Below are 15,702 nucleotides of genomic sequence, written 5' to 3' on the forward strand. Positions count from 1 at the left end.
CCTACCATTTTGCCAAATGCCAGGGCTGGAACATAGCATTTACTGCAAGAAAAATTTTAAGTTAGGAAGAATGAGTTGTGTGACTTAAGTGTTGTCAAGATTTTGTGTGACAAGTAGAGATTGTATGGTTGTGGACAGAATGCCAGCAGTCCACATGTGGTTGAGGCAGAAAGAAAAGCCAACTACCTGTGTCAGAGGAGTGCAACTTGACAACCTCTGTAGTGCTGGCTCATACACAGCTGTAACTAACCCTCCCAATACTCAGGGAGATAGTGCTGGTACTTTACCTCCCTGGTCGATGGTTGCCTACCTACTCTGGTATACTCAAAAAACTTATACTTCTGTAGTTTGAACTCTCACCTTTTTCTCCCTTGTCTTTATACAGCGGCACTATGCATGCATTCCACCAATCCTTTGATACCTCACCATGACCCATACATATATTGAAAATCTTTACCAACGAGTCGATAACACATTCACCCCTCTCTTAATGAATTCAACTGCAATACCATCCATTCATTTTATGTTAAGGCTTTCACACCAGTTCTTCTCTTTCACCAAATCACTTTCCATGGCTCTCTCACTTCACTTACAATGCCAGCCAAAACACCCTACATCTGCCACTTTATCATCAAATACATTTAACAATTCTTCAAAATACTTATCTCTCTCCTCCTCACTTCATCACTACCTATCATCACTTGCCCCTTTTCCTCCTTCACTGACATTTTCCATTTGTTCTCTTGTCTTTTGAACAGTATTTACCTTGTTCCAAAACATCCTAAAAATTACTAATACTCACTCAGTCCAAGTCTCATTTGTCCTCTTTTTCAACGCCTGCACCTTCCTCTTGACCTACCGTTGCTTTCTCTCATATATCCCCAATCATTTACACTTCTTCCGAGAAAGTACCACACAAATGCCTTTCTTTTCTCCCTCACTAGCAACTTTACTTCTCCATTCCATCACTTACTACCCTTTGTAATCTGTCCTCCTTACAATTATCGCATGCCACATGTATCTCTCATACATGCCCTTACTGCTTTCCTAAATACCTTGCATTCCTCACCCACTCCCCTTGCTTCATTTACTCTCTAGTTTTGCCATTCTACACTCAATCTCTTCTGGTATTTCTTCACACAAGTCTCTTTTTCAAGCTCACTTACTCTCGCCACTCTTTTCTCCCTGACATTGTTCCCTTTTTGTTGAAAACCTCTACATATCTTCACCTTTGCCTCCACAAGGTAGTGATCACACATCCCACCCTCTGCCCCTCTCATTACATTTACATCCAGAAGTCTTTTTTACATGCCCATCAATTAATGTGTAATCTAATAATGCCTGCTGACCATTTGTCATATTCACATACATAAACTTGTGTATATCCCTCTTTTTAAACCAATAACCAGTCCTTTTTCAGCACACTACTTCAAAAGCTGTTCACCATTTCCATTCATAACACAGAATATCCCATGTGCCCCAATTATACCCTTAACTGCTACATCACTTACCTCCACATTTAAATCACCCATCACTGATAGCTGGTCTCTTACATCAAAACTGCTGACATACTCACTCAGCTGCTCCTAAAATACTTGCCTCATGATATTTATTCTCATGACCAGGTGCATAAGCACTAGTAAGCACCCATCTCCCACCATCCACTCAGTTTTACCCACATCAATTCCTTACTTCCTTACACTCTGTTATGCACAACAACAACTACCGCTTTCAGGAGTAGTGCTACTCCTTTCTTAGCTCTTGTCCTCTCAATAACCCTTGACTTTACTCCTAAGACATTTTCAAACCATTCTTTCCCTCTACCCTTGAGCTTTGTGTCACTCAGAGCCAGAATATCCAGGTTTCTTTCCTCAAACACACTACCTATCTCTCCTCTCTTCTCATCATGGTTTTATATCCACACACATTTAGACACGTCAACCTGAGCCTTCGAGGAGGATGAGAACTCCCTGCTTGGCTCCTTCTTTTGTTCCATCTTTAAGAAACTGAGCCAAAATGTATGTTTTTTACTGTTTCTGTATCCTTTATGCACTGATTAGTTGGCACTAGATCTCTGGAAGATATAATTCCTAATCCTTATTCCTCAATACCTTATGTAGCTCAACAGAAATCATACAGTAGCATATCTTCTTGTGTATAGTCCTGGCATGAAATCTACATATAATGATATAGAAAGTAATGTGCCACCTGTGAGACTAGTCTGTCTCTTTGTTTGTACCAGTGTACCATTTTAGGTGTTTAATTTCTGTTGTAGCTTTATTTCTCTGGTGTGTCTTCTGCAAATTTTGATATTGTACTATTTAGCTTATCAGTGTTAAAAGCTGCATAACTGCACAATTCCTCTGAAATTACCCTCCCCTAATGTGAAAAAATCCTTACAAAATATCTGTTTTATACTTTATTAAAGAAAATGCCTCCCTAAAAATATACTATTAAAGAAAATGCCCCCCTAAAAATGTAGTGTATTTTCCTCTATATTTCTGTGGGAGGGTATTAAGTGAATGGAGGAAGGCTAAGCTAGTAGCATAATAGCTCCTTATCTATGGAAGTATAAAGATTATGTTTTTTCTAGGTGTGATTTCTTTCTTTTATATATACACATTGCACCCTCATGTTTTTTTACCTGGCCATGATTTTATACTGCACATACATAATATATATTTTCTGTGTAATATGCATATGTTTTTACATGTAGGACTTATTTTTTATGTGGTTACACGTTATTTACACAAATTATTTTTCCTGAATAAATAGCAATTAACTTCACCGTTAATTGCTGTAAGTCATTACACCTAGATGATGTATGTGCACTTTCTGTGATGTTCTGTAGGGACTGAGATTATTTTTTTCATATTGACCACCGTTTCGCACACTTGCGAGGTAGATCCAGAAGAAGAAAGGCCACATCCGCTCACATCCATTCTCTAGCTTTCATGTGAGATGCACTGAAACTACAGCTTTTCCATGGTCTACCGTGGATGCTTTACATTCCCTGGTTCAGTCTATTGACAGCACTTCAACCACCTCAGTATACCATATTCCAATCCACCCTATGTCTTGCATGCCTTTCACCCTCTTGCATATTCAGGCCCAAGTCCCTCAAAATCTTTTTCACTGCATCATTCTACCATTTCCAATTTGGTCTCCCCATTCTCCTTGTTCCTTCCTCTTCTGACACATATATTCTTTGTTAACCTTTCCTCGTTCATTTCCTCCATATGTCCAACCATTTCAGCAAACCTTCTGCTATCTCAATGACACTTTTTATTACCACACCTCTCTCTTACCCTTTCATTACTTACTGGCTCAAACCATGTTACACCACATGTTCTCAGACTCTTCATTTCCAACACCCACACTTCTCTGCATAGCTTTAGCTATAGCTCATGCTGTGCATCCATATGATATTGTTGGGACTACTGTTCCTTCAAACTCACCCAATTTTGCTCTCCCAGATAATGTTCTCTCTTTCTACACATTCTTCAGTGCTTCCAGAACCTTTGTCCCCTCCCTTACCCAGTAATGCACTTCTACTTCCATGGTTCCATTTACTGCCATGTCCACTCTCAGATATCAAAAACACATCACTTACTCAAATTTTTCTACATTAAAAGTCTCACCCCAGCTAACCTGTTCCCCAGCCCTATTAAACTTAGCTAATAACCATGCCTTTATTCACATTCACTCTTAACTTTCTCCTTTCATACACTCTTCCAAACTCAGTTGCCAACTTCTGCAGTGTCTCACTTGAATCCACCACCAATGCTGTATCATCATCAAACAATAGATACCAAGCTCTCTCATCCCCCAGAGACTGCATACTCACTCCTCTCGAAGACTCATGCATTTACCTTCCTCACCTCCCCGTCCAGTAAACAGACTGAACAACCATGGTGACATCACAAAACCCTGCCACAAACCAACCTCTATTTTGAACGATTTACTCTCCTCCTTTCCTACTCGTACACAAGCCTTACACGCTTGTTAAAAAACTTCTCTGCTTCTGGCAGCTATCCTTCCACACTGCATGTTTTTAAGACCTTCTACAAAGCATCTCCATCACCCCTATCATATGCTTTCTCCAGATCCATAAATGCCACATACAAATCCATCTGTTTTTCCAAGTATTTCTCACACATTATTTAAAGCAAATGCATGATCCACAAATCCCTACCACTTCTTGCTCCTTCCCAGTCGGATACTCTGTACATGCCTCTCAGTCATTATCCTCCCATACAACTTTCCAGTATACTCAACAAACTTATACTCTGTAGTTTTAACACTTATCTTTATCGCCTTTGCCTCTGTACAGTGGTACTCTTCATGCATTCTGCTAATCCTTAGGCACCTCTTTGTGATCCATACATACAGTGCAAATCGTTACCAACCAGTCAGTAACCCACTCACCCTTTTTTTTCATAAATTCAACCAAGATATGCCATATTTTTCCAGTTGTGGTTACAGGCTGCTTGTAACACATATCAGCAAGTTGGAAGAAGCAAACATATGCTGGCATTTTAAATGATGGCAGGAGCCAATGAAATGTCACATAATATTGAAGCTGTAGCACAGTAGTGCACCTTATATGAAGTGTAGAACAGTACCTGTATAGTATGTCCTATGTTTCATGAAACAGTGAAAGGAGTTGGTTATGAGACTGATTCTTGCAAAACACCACTTATTGCATCTTACCATTCTGAGGCTTGACTGTTATTCCCATTGTTTTCAGTCAAGCAAGTATAGTAGGATGTTGTTAGCGTCTATTGAGCCATAAGTTGAATTGTGCATACATTGTAGGTTCTGTTGGTTGGCCATAGATGACAACCATAACAAGGGATGAATCATTGGAGCTGCCTGGAGGCCTCAACCCATAACTGACCATAATGGGTGTTTGTATCACTCTTCTCGGTAATTACTGAGTAATAATTTATTTGCATTTACCTATTTCTGCTGTATGAGATGAAAATCTTTCACTTGTGGGGCCCCATCTCTTGACCATTTGATATCAGACAACCTTTTCTGAATTTAGTGTGTCTCTAGCAACTTATGTCTGGTGGCAAATGTTTGAATATCACTCAATCAATGCTGGCTTACTTTACATCAGATTTACACTTTTTCTCATACAATTTATGGTTCAAGAAACATTCTAAAGTATTTTTTTCATCCTTAGCCTGCTGAAGTAAGTTTCTTCCTCCTAACTTCAAAATAATCTTGAAATTCCTTTAGGGCAGCTAGTGTTGAATGTAGCCTGCCGGCCTATGTTTATTATTGGGAACAGTAATTTAAGGTTATTGACTACTTTTTTTCTTAAGTATGATCTTTCTGTTAATTTTTTTTTTTCTTTGCTTTGTCGCTGTCTCCCGCGTTTGCGAGGTAGCGCAAGGAAACAAACGAAAGAAATGGCCCAACCCACCCCCATACACATGTATATACATACGTCCACACACGCAAATATACATACCTACACAGCTTTCCATGGTTTACCCCAGACGCTTCACATGCCCTGATTCAATCCACTGACAGCACATCAACCCCGGTATACCACATCGATCCAATTCACTCTATTCCTTGCCCTCCTTTCACCCTCCTGCATGTTCAGGCCCTGATCACACAAAATCTTTTTCACTCCATCTTTCCACCTCCAATTTGGTCTCCCACTTCTCGTTCCCTCCACCTCCGACACATATATCCTCTTGGTCAATCTTTCCTCACTCATTCTCTCCATGTGCCCAAACCATTTCAAAACACCCTCTTCTGCTCTCTCAACCACGCTCTTTTTATTTCCACACATCTCTCTTACCCTTACGTTACTTACTCGATCAAACCACCTCACACCACACATTGTCCTCAAACATCTCATTTCCAGCACATCCATCCTCCTGCGCACAACTCTATCCATAGCCCACGCCTCGCAACCATACAACATTGTTGGAACCACTATTCCTTCAAACATACCCATTTTTGCTTTCCGAGATAATGTTCTCGACTTCCACACATTCTTCAAGGCTCCCAGAATTTTCGCCCCCTCCCCCACCCTATGATCCACTTCCGCTTCCATGGTTCCATCCGCTGCCAGATCCACTCCCAGATATCTAAAACACTTTACTTCCTCCAGTTTTTCTCCATTCAAACTTACCTCCCAATTGACTTGACCCTCAACCCTACTGTACCTAATAACCTTGCTCTAATTCACATTTACTCTTAACTTTCTTCTTTCACACACTTTACCAAACTCAGTCACCAGCTTCTGCAGTTTCTCAACCGAATCAGCCACCAGCGCTGTATCATCAGCGAACAACAACTGACTCACTTCCCAAGCTCTCTCATCCCCAACAGACTTCATACTTGCCCCTCTTTCCAAAACTCTTGCATTCACCTCCCTAACAACCCCATCCATAAACAAATTAACCATGGAGACATCACACACCCCTGCCGCAAACCTACATTCACTGAGAACCAATCACTTACCCCTCTTCCTACACGTACACATGCCTTACATCCTCGATAAAAATTTTTCACTGCTTCTAACAACTTGCCTCCCACACCATATATTCTTAATACCTTCCACAGAGCATCTCTATCAACTCTATCATATGCCTTCTCCAGATCCATAAATGCTACATACAAATCCATTTGCTTTTCTAAGTATTTCTCACCTACATTCTTCAAAGCAAACACCTGATCCACACATCCTCTGCCACTTCTGAAACCACACTGCTCTTCCCCAATCTGATGCTCTGTACATGCCTTCACCCTCTCAATCAATACCTTCCCATATAATTTACCAGGAATACTCAACAAACTTATACCTCTGTAATTTGAGCACTCACTCTTATCGCCTTTGCCTTTGTACAATGGCACTATGCACGCATTCTGCCAATCCTCAGGCACCTCACCATGAGTCATACATACATTAAATAACCTTACCAACCAGTCTATAATACAGTCACCCCCTTTCTTAATAAATTGCACTGCAATACCATCCAAACCTGCTGCCTTGCCGGCTTTCATCTTCCGCAAAGCTTTTACTACCTCTTCTCTGTTTACCAAATCATTTTCCCTAACCCTCTCACTTTGCACACCACTTCGACCAAAACATCCTATATCTGCCACTCTATCATCAAACACATTCAACAAACCTTCAAAATACTCACTCCATCTCCTTCTCACATCACCACTACTTGTTATCACCTCCCCATTTGCGCCCTTCACTGAAGTTCCCATTTGCCCCCTTGTCTTACGCACTTTATTTACCTTCTTCCAGAAGATCTTTTTATTCTCCCTAAAATTTAATGATACTCTCTCACCCCAACTCTCATTTGCCCTCTTTTTCACCTCTTGCACCTTTCTCTTGACCTCTTGTCTCTTTCTTTTATACATCTCCCACTCAATTGCATTTTTTCCCTCCAAAAATCGTCCAAATGCCTCTCTCTTCTCTTTCACTCATAATCTTACTTCATACCACCACTCACTACCCTTTCTAATCAACCCACCTCCCACTCTTCTCATGCCACAAGCATCTTTTGTGCAATCCATCACTGATTCCCTAAATACATCCCATTCCTCCCCCACTCCCCTTACTTCCATTGTTCTCACCTTTTTCCATTCTGTACTCAGTCTCTCCTGGTACTTCCTCACACAAGTCTCCTTCCCAAGCTCACTTACTCTCACCACCCTCTTTACCCTAGCATTCACTCTGTTAATTATGAGTATGAATTACCTGAAACAACTGCTTTAAGTAATGTGTGTAAGAAATTACATATTTTTTTTTTTTTTTTTTTTTGTTGCTGTCTCCCGCGTTTGCGAGGTAGCGCAAGGAAACAGACGAAAGAAATGGCCCAACCCACCCCCATACACATGTATATACATACGTCCACACATGCAAATATACATACCTACACAGCTTTCCAAGGTTTACCCCAGACGCTTCACATGCCCCAATTCAATCCACTGACAGCACGTCAACCCCGGTATACCACATCGCTCCAATTCACTCTATTCCTATGGGAGGGAGTTTTACATTTGTAGGGCCCCATTTCTTGATTCTCTTCTGTCATATAGCTTATTGAATTTGTGCAAGAATTCTGTATTAACCATCTTCATTCCTTTTATTCCATTTATAAAACTATATCCTTATTTTTCATAAACAAGCTTCTTGCTGAATTGCATGTTACATTCTGTGGTTGCTCTATCTATTTACAGTATATCTCTGATGTCTGTTCCCTTTGGGAACTCCTTTTAGAGGGTGGCCATAGCAAAAGAGTCTCCATAACTGATGAACTCCCAGGCTCCAATCTAATGTTCCTACCAACTACTATTATGTAATATGTCTACCTAATGTTCCAACCTACCACTTCTACTTAATATTTCCCGTTAATATTCATACCTACTATTTCTATTTTTTTCTTCAAACTATTACCCGTTGTTAATGTAGGTGTCAAGGTTAACTACTGAAGGTGCACCTGTTTAGAAGGTAAGGGAGTATTTACTTGTGTTGATAGTAAAGGAAGAGGTTAGTCGGAGCTTTGTTAATCAAGAAGAGGAAGACAATAGATCAGACTGCAGATAGAAAATACAGAAGTAGGATGAGAAGTAGGCAGTATGAAAGATGGTTGGGTACCTTACCCAACTGGACTCTGCACTACAGTTCAACCCCCAGCATTGCTCACCATCCAGAGTGGCCTGATGGACAGGAGTGACAGGCTATCTTGCCAAGATGCCTACTCTCCTACTATGCTAAACTGCCTTTGGGAACTAGTACCCTCCATGAAAACCTTGAGGGGGACGAACAGCCAACCGTCACCCATGAGTGCACAAGGGGGCCCCACTCCAACCAGCCCGAGGGCTGACACCATATGTTGCGAGGCAGGCAGCCAATTCCTAACCTGTGCTCTTGGATCACATCCTGTGAAGAGTATGGGTCCAGGTTAGGGCTTTCACGGAGCACACCTCAAGGCCCCGGTAGGAAAGCCCCAACCCTCTTAGAGTACTCGCAGTCTCTTTTGACATCATGCGCCTTGCCAATTTAGTGTGGCAAATGTCATGCGCACGGTGTCTTTGCCGGTTAGTTCTCATATTTCCTGAAGGACTTCCTGGATGCCTTAATAGCTGCACTTATGATGGTGTGCAGGTGAGAGTGGAAAGCAAACTCCGGAGACTTGCTTATCTATAATGCAAGTCTCCAACCCTCTGGAAGCCACGACGTCCGGCTTCTGAAAGGATCATACAACAGGAATACGAGTCTCACAGATCACCTCATAACCCCTTTTGTCTCAACCATCCAGGTATTGATGTTGTCATGCTTTTTCACCTGAACTGACTGGGCTTGTGACAAGTGTTACAGAGGCCGGAGATATTGGGTTGACCTCTTTTATCCCAGTCAAATATCCCTACCTATCTATTGCTCCTGTCATTCTGGCAAAAGGCAGGGCTAGTGCATAGCATTCGCCACAGAAAAATCTCAAGTTAGTAAGAATGAGTTGTGTGAGGTAAATGTTTGTCAACTGTTATATATGACAAGGAGAGATTGCATGTTTGGGGACCGAAGGCCAACAGACCTGGCGTGAATGAGGTAGAGAGAGAGAGAGAGAGCTGGGTCAAAGGAGTGCAACCTGACAACCACTAAAGTGCTGGCTCACTATACAGCCATAACTGACCCTGCAGATACCCAGCTGTTTAGTACCATTAAAATACCTACCTGATTGTTGCCTGCTTATCAACTACTACCATCTTGCTCTAATTTTTTTGAAATGGCATACCATCATTGTCATTATCACTACTAGACAAAGCCAGATCCATTCCAATGTACCTGCTTCTGCTACATCTTCAGCTTCACTTCTACTGCCAATTTTGCCTATTTGACCTGTCTTTGGTGGTGTTCTGACATCAGTCATGCAAATTACTCCAAGTATCAGCTGAAAAATGGGAGACACTGTTTTGAGGAGATGGAAACAAAACACATCCACACCCTATGTAGCCAGCAAACAAACTGCAGCATACACTTCCTGTAAGAGACAGTTCTGCCTAAAATGTTTTTACAAAAGTGGAATGAGGTTATTCTACCAAATGAACAGTACATTTCATTAAGAAACATTGTATTTGATTAAATCTGCTTCTAAGATGGAGTCCAGTTCAAAAACATAGCGTTCTTTATATACTGCATAGTGTATTTTTCACATTGATGTAATTTTGTTGAGAAATCACATGTTTACCAATAAAACTGTTAGATTAATAATCCAATAAAACTAAGCTGAAGGCATATGTAAGCCTAGCCAGTCCACAACTAATTTTTCTTCTTGGAATACTACTTAAATGACAATAATGAGGGGTACTACAACAGTAAGTTGATTAGTTGTGAGAAAGGTGATAGCTCACCATTTATTCATATGTTCAACCATGAGCACTATTAATATTGGCAAAATGGTCAATAAGCAAACCAGTAGGAAGGGATGAGAAGAATGACAGAGGATAGGAAAGAAGTTTAATTATTATACTTTTGTATTAACCTGCATTACAGTTTGTTTGCTGACTTAACAGTGTGGAAATCGTTTTTCCACCTCCCCAGTCAGGGTCTGCTGCTTTTTGGCTGGTACTTAGTTTAATTTCTGTGAGTTGTTTCAGAGCACTGATAAAGAAGAAAGGTTAAAGAGGTGAAATTAGCAGTAGCAGTGACATTGAAAATGGCAGCAGCAGTGATGTTGGAGATTTAGTAGATGCAAGTATGGATCCAGTTTTGTTTAGTTGTGATATTAACAATGATGGTATGCCATTTGAACTTGTCAAGAGGCCTGTTTGTCTGATATCTCTGAAATGTGTGAAGATACTGAATTTATTACATTTTCCTAAATAAAAGAAACTAAAGGTCTTAAAAAGGTAAATTTAGAGGTATAGAAGAATGCAAAAGATTTGTTTTCCTTTGGTTGGGTGATTGTTAAGGAGAGGGCTATAATTAATAAATATGAACCTGTTAGGCAAAAATTTGTGTCTGGCAATGCTTATCCCCTCTGGGAGGGTGAAAATATAAGAAGAAATACTGTTGTGTATCATTTATTTATTTATTCATTTATTATACTTGTCGCTGTCTCCTGCATTAGCGAGGTAGCACAAGGAAGCAGACGAAACAATGACCCAACCCACCCACATACATATGTATATACATACGCATCCACACGCGCATATACATACCTATACATGTCAATGTATACATATATATACATACACAGACATATACATACATACACATATACATAATTCATACTTGCTGCCTTCACTCGTTCCTGTCGCCACCTTGCCACACATGAAATGACAACTCCCTCCACCCGCATGCATGCGAGGTAGCGACAGGAAAAGATAACAAAGGCCACATTCGTTCACAGTCAGTCTCTAGCCGTCATGTATAATGCAATGAAACCACAGCTCCCTTTCCACATCCAGGCCCCACAAAACTTTCCATGGTTTTCCCCAGACGCTTCACATGTCCTGGTGCAATCCATTGACAGCACATTGACCCTGGTATATCACATCGTTCCAATTCATTCTATTCCTTGCTTGCCTTTCACCCTCCTGCACGTTCAGGCCCCGATCGCTCAAAATCTTTTTCATTCCATCTTCCCACATCCAATTTGGTCTCCCACTTATCCTTGCTCCCTCCACCTCTGACACATATATCCTCTTTGTCAATCTTTCCTCACTCATTCTCTCGATGTGACCAAGCCATTTCAAAACACCCTCTTCTGCTCTCTCTACCATACTCTTCTTATTACCTCACATCTCTCTTACTATTTCATCACTTACTCCATCAAACCACCTCACACCACATATTGTCCTCAAACATCTCATTTCCAATGCATCACTCTCCAACGCACTAGTCTACTATAGCCCACGTCTCGCAGCCATATAACATTGTTGGAACCACCATTCCTTCAAGCATACTCATTTTTGCTTTCTGCGATAACGTTCTCGCCTTTCACACATTCTTCAATGCTCCCAGAATTTTTGCCCCCTCCCCCATCCTGTGACTCACTTCCGCTTCCATGGTTCCATCCGCTGCCAAATCCACTCCCAGATATCTAAAGCACTTCACTTCCTCCAGTTTTTCTCCATTCAAACTTACCTCCCAATTGACTTGTCCCTCAACCCTACTGTACCTAATAACCTTGCCCTTATTCACATTTACTCAGATTTCTTCTTTCACACACTTTACCAAACTCAGTCACCAGCTTCTGCAGTTTCTCAACCGAATCAGCCACCAGCGCTGTATCATCAGTGAACAACAACTGACTCACTTCCCAAGCCCTCTCATCCACAAGAGACTGCATACTTGCCCCTCTCTCTAAAACTCTTGCATTTACCTCCCTAACAACCCCATCCATAAACAAATTAAACAACCATGGAGACATCACTCACCCCTGACGCAAACCAACATTCACTGGGAACCAATCACTTTCCTCTCTTCTTACTCGTACACATGCCTTAATATGCCTTCTCCAAATCCATAAATGCTACCTGCAAATCCATTTGCTTTTCTAAGTATTTCTCGCATACATTCTTCAAACTCCTGATCCACACATCCTCTACCACTTCAGAAACCACACTGCTCTTCCCCAATCTGATGCTATGTATATTCCTTCACCCTCTCTATCAATACCCTCCCATATAATTTCCCAGGAATACTCAACATACTTATACCTCTGCAATTTGAGCACTCACCTTTATCCCTTTTGCCTTTGTACAATGGCCCTATGCATGCATTCCGCCAATCCTCAGGCACCTCACCATGAGTCATACATTCATTGAATAGCCTTACCAACCAGTCAACAACACAGTCACTCCATTTTTTAATAAATTCCATTGCAATATCATCCAAATCCGCTGCCTTGCCAGCTTTCATCATCTGCAAAGCTTTTAGTACCTCTTCTCTGTTTACCAAATTATTCTCCCTGACCATCTCACTTCGCACACCACCTCGACCAAAACATCCTATATCTGCCACTCTATCATCTAACACATTCAAGAAACCTTTAAGATACTCACTCCATCTCCTTCTAACATCACCACTACTTGTTATCACTTCCCCATTAATCCCTTTCACTGATGTTCCTATTTGATCTCTTGTTTTACACAATTTATTTACCTCCTTCCAAAGCATCTTTTTATCCTCCCTAAGATTTAATGATACTCTTTCACCCCAACTCTCATTTGCCCCCTTTTTCACCTCTTGCACCTTTCTCTTGACCTCCTGCCTCTTTCTTTTATACATCTCCCAGTTATTTGCACTGTTTCCCTGCAAAACTCGTTCAAATGTTTCTCTCTTCTCTTTCACTAATAATCTTACTTCTTCATCCCACCACTCACTACCCTTTCTAATCTTCCCACCTACCATGCTTCTCATGCTACAAGCATCTTTTGTGCAAGCCATCACTGTATCATATGATTAGTATTTTAGATTCTTATGTTGATTGCATGCATTGCCCTATAGAATAGAAAGAGGAATGTACTGCTTTCAGTGAGGGAAATTAGGAAGAAAATAGATCTAGTGGAGCCCAATAGTTCTGATTGTATATCAAGGAAAATCAAATGTTAACAGATGTTCATGTTTATATATAAGCAAATGATATTGATATAATTGCTATACAGGAGATTGATGCTAATGCTGCACCTCAGTAGGTAAAAGGTTGTCAGTGTTTTGAATTACTAACTGATTTGAAAGATAATACTAGCATGCCATCCACTTTTCATTCTGTTCATAGAGTAAATGGTACAGATTATTTGTGTTTAAACATTCATATGGATAGTGGAGTAATCTGCATGCTTAAGGCATATGTAGTTACAAATGATTTGGCACTCGCATGTCTGCCAGATTGCATCTTGTCTGATTATTGTTTGTTGGTTCATGCAAATGCAACTTATGAGAATCTTCGTTGTGAAGATACTCAAAATTAAAAAGAAATGTATTTTATAGCATCTTAGAATCCAGTCACAATGTAAGAATTCCTGGGGATGGAAAGCAAAGGGGAAAAACTAGATTACGACCTCCTTTAATATGGAAGAAATTCAAGCAAGTGCTGTTAGTATATCTGAGTTGATAAATGATCACTTATCTCTAAAGGAAATACGAGTCTGAATCAAATGTGAATTGTAAACACCAGAAAAATATGTCTTAAAGTTGATTAGTCAAGTTCATATTGAAAGTTAGTGAATGGTAATGTAAGGGATGAAAATCGGTTTTATGAATACTTAACGATTTTTGTGGATACAATTTTAGATGTACCTGCATCAAAGTCTAGCAGTCTTGACCTATGCTTTAAGCCTATTTATGATAATGTTGCCATTCTTTAGGAATACAGGAATTCTTTAAGAAAACTTCAGTGTAGGAGTAAAGACGGTAATGATTTAAATGGACGAGCTCTAATACAAGTGGTTGAGTGTTCCACTGATGTCAGACAGAAAGCTCGAAGAAATGCTTAGATGTATTTTAGGAATATTGCTGGGTTGAAATCAGTGGGTTTAATCTGGAATGGAGCCAATAGGGTTAGAGAAATGAGAAAGGAAATTATTTCCCATCCAGATCCAAGAGGGAAAATAAGTGAGTTAATGAGAAAATGGGCCTATGTATCTAGTTTTGAGTGTATTCCAGAAAATGTTCAAAATCATTTGAGAAATAGATGATATAAAAGAAGAATGTTGTGTAACAAAAAAACATTGAAAATGAAACTTGTTTTCCATTCACTGAAAATGAATTGTTGAATGCCATTAAAAATGGTAAATTGACAGCTCCATGAGCAGATGGCGTAACTTTGATGTAATAAATTGTCTCATAAGCATGGAAGACAAGCCCCTTTTAGATCTGTTATTTTTAATATGAAAATTGAAGGCTACCACTTAACTGGAAAACAAGTCTGAAGAGAGGTAATGATTATGATTACAAGCATATATCATTTAGTTCCCACTTATGCAAGAGGATGGGAGCGATGTATACTAAACAGATTAATATATAAGATTGAATGTTTATTGTCAATTTATCTGCATGGTTTTATAAAAGGTAATAGCTCTTCTAATTGTGTAATTAGAAGCTTAAGCAATGCTAATGTTTCTTGCAGGGTCATTGTAGATTATAAAGGAGCCTTTCTTGTGGCAAATAAGAATGACATTTGAAAAGTCTTAGAAAATGAAATTGTCAGAGGTAAATTGTTCCAGTTATTGCTAACTGTCGAACTGGAGGAAAGGCAAGGATTTTATTTCAAAGATTATATGGGAGGGTATTGATTGAGAGGGTGAAAGCATGTACAGTGCATCAGATTGGAGAAGAGCAGTGTGGTTTCAGAAGTGGTAGAGGATGTGTGGATCAGGTGTTTCCTTTGAAGAAAGCATGTGAGAAGTACTTAGAAAAACAGATGGTTTTGTATGTAGCATTCATGGATCTGCAGAAGGCATATGGTAGAGTTGATAGACATGCTCTGTGGAAGGTATTAAGAGTATATGGTGTGGGAGGTAAGTTGCTAGAAGCAGTGAAAAGTTTTTATCGAGGATGTAAGGCATGTGTACAAGCAGGAAGAGAGGTAAGTGATTGGTTCCCAGTGAATGTTGGTTTGCGGCAGGGGTGTATTTAATTTGTTTATGGATGAGGTTGTTAGGGAGGTGAATGCAAGAGTTTTGGAGAGAGGGGCAAGTATGCAGTCTGTT

The sequence above is a fragment of the Panulirus ornatus genome, chromosome 33, assembly GCF_036320965.1.
Source record: "Panulirus ornatus isolate Po-2019 chromosome 33, ASM3632096v1, whole genome shotgun sequence".
NCBI lineage: Eukaryota > Metazoa > Arthropoda > Malacostraca > Decapoda > Palinuridae > Panulirus > Panulirus ornatus.